A 2726-nucleotide genomic window follows, 5' to 3' on the forward strand; every position below is an offset into this window, starting at 1 on the left:
GGTTGAGGTGAGCTATGATGCCATTGCACTCTGCTTAGGGCATAGGGTGGGACTCTGTCTCAACAACAACAACAAAAATAAATAAGGAAGGAAGGAGATGAAAGTGGGAGTGAGCAATAGTCCAGGGGTAACAACAAGTGCAGAGGCCTTGAAGTAGAAAAAAACTGTCCTTAGTTTTTGTTGTGACTTGAGCATTGAGACAAGATGTGAGAGAGCCGGCGGGGAGGAGGAGGTGGAGGAGGAGGCGGCTGGGGAGAGCGAGCAGCGAGCAGGCGTGCGGAGCGCCAGTGAGGGATCCATCCGAGCCTCCTGCCGCCGCCGCCTCCCCTCCGTGAGCAGGAGCCCCTCCCTCGTCCTCAGGCCGCGAGGACAGCGCGCGCGAACGAGCGAGCGAGGGGGAGGGAGAGCGACCGAGCGAGCGCCGGGAGGAGGCGGCGGGACCCAGCGAGCGCCCGCGCGTGTGGCGTGAGGGGAAGCCGCCCGCCCGCCCCGTCGCCTTCCCTTCTCTCCCCTGCCGGCTCCCCGCGCCCCGCGGCCGCGGAGCAGCACCATGTCGGCGCCGGCGGCCAAAGTCGGTACAAAGGAGCTCAACTCCAACCACCACCGGGCGGAGGAGACCTCAGAAAAAGAACAGCAGGAAGCAGTTGAACATATTGATGCAGTACACAATGAAATACACAGACTTAGTGAACAAGCCAGTGAGGAGATTTTGAAAGTAGAACAGAAATGTAACAAACTCCGCCAAACATTTTTTCAGAAGAGGTCAGAATTGATCGCCAAAATCCCATTTGTCAACCATCCACAAGTGTCTACGCTGCTTGGGGAGGAGAATGAAGAGACACTGCATTATTTGACCAGAGTTGAAGTGACAGAATTTGAAGATATTAAATCAGGGTACAGAATAGATTTTTATTTTGATGAAAACCCTTACTTTGAAAATAAAGTTCTCTCCAAAGAATTACATCTGAACGAGAGTAGTGATCCATCTTCAAAGTCCACTGAAATCAAATGGAAATCTGGCAAGGATTTGACGAAACGTTCCAGTCAAACACAGAATAAAGCCAGTAGGAAGAGGCAGCATGAGGAACCAGAGAGCTTCTTTACCTAGTTTACTGACCATTCTGATGCAGGTGCAGATGAACTTTTTTTTTTGAGACAGAGCCTCAAGCTGTCCCCCTGGGTAGGGTGCTATGGCATCACAGCTCACAGCAACCTCCAACTCCTGGGCTCAAGCGAGTCTCCTGCCTCAGCCTCCCAAGTAGCTGGGACCACAGGCGCCCGCCACAACGCCTGGCTATTTTTTTTTTATTTTTGGTTGCAGCCATCATTGTTGTTTGGCGCCCGGGCTGGATTCGAACCCACCACCTTAGGTGTATGTGGCTGATGCCTTAGCAACTTGAGCCACAGGTGCCAAGCCAGGTGCAGATGAATTAGGAGAGGTCATCAAAGATGATATTTGGCCAAATCCATTACAGTACTACTTGGTTCCTGATATGGATGATGAAGAAGAAGAAGAAGATGATGATGAAGGTTTGCAAGATATTGGTGAAGAAGGGGATGAGGATGAAGGTGAAGAAGAAGATGATGATGAAGGGGAGAGGGAAGAGCAGGATGAAGGGGAAGACAACTAACAGAACACTGATGGATTCCAGCTTTTTTAAAAATGTTCTCCAGTCCCGGGGAGCAAGTTGCAGTCTTTTTTTCTTTTTTCCTCTTGTGTTTAGTCACCCTGTTCTTGAGGTCTCTTTTCTCTACGCCATGATTCTCAACTTATTTGGGGGGGAAATACCTTGAACAGAATACAATGGGAAAAGAATCTGTACTCGTTTCTGTTCCAAATTCATTTTTATCCCCTCCTGTCTCAACAAAAAACTGTATGGAATCAACACCACCGCACTCTGTGGGCAAAAAGAAAAACCTGTTCCCTTCGCTCTGCTGGAAGATGGAGGGTGCTAGGCCCCTGTGTAGTAGTGCATAGAATTCTAGCTTTTTCCTCCTTTCTCTGTATATTGGGCTCAGAGAGTACACTGTGTCTCTATGTGAATATGGACAGTTAGCATTTACCAACATGTATCTGTCTACTTTCTCTTGTTTAAAAAGAGAAAAAAAAACTTTAAAAAATGGGGTATAGAAGGTCAGCAGAGGGTGGGTTTGAGATGTTTGGGTGGGTTAAGTGGGCATTTTGACAACATGGCTTCTCCTTTGGCATGTTTAATTGTGATGTTTAATGGACATCCTTGAAGTTTAAGGTGACACTTTTAAAATAAATTCTCTCCTAATGATGACTTGAGCCCTGCCACTCAAATGGGAGAATCAGCAGAACCTGTAGGATCTTACTTGGAATTGACACTCTCTATTATAATTTTGTTCTGTTTATTTTTTAATATTCTTTTTGTTTCACTGGAAAGGAAAGATGATGCTCAGTTTTAAACGTTAAAAGTGTACAAGTTGTTTTGTTACAATAAAACTAAATGTGTACAAAAAAAAAAAAAAAGATGTGAGAGAGCTGTAGCTCTCACCTCCGGTAACTGGAATGTCACTAAGGGTTGTCTCCCTAGCAGACTATCCACAACAGTAACAGACTTCAGTTGAACTCTAGAGGAGCCAATCCAATCAAGGCATGTAGCCAAGGAGGTGGGAGGAGGCTGCGCTGCCTTTGTCACTCCCTCTCTCTTACCTCTTCTCCCATCCTGAGAGGGACCCACTTCCACCTCTCTTTGGAAATG

At 47.2% G+C, this 2726-nt stretch overlaps 1 pseudogene; it reads left to right on the top strand.

Annotated features, from left to right (window-relative positions):
- Positions 1-550: 550 nt before the first annotated feature.
- Positions 551-1631, top strand: LOC100950758 (annotated as a pseudogene).
- Positions 1632-2726: the final 1095 nt, after the last annotated feature.

The sequence above is a fragment of the Otolemur garnettii genome, unplaced genomic scaffold (genome assembly GCF_000181295.1).
Source record: "Otolemur garnettii isolate 467f Iridium unplaced genomic scaffold, OtoGar3 scaffold00127, whole genome shotgun sequence".
NCBI lineage: Eukaryota > Metazoa > Chordata > Mammalia > Primates > Galagidae > Otolemur > Otolemur garnettii.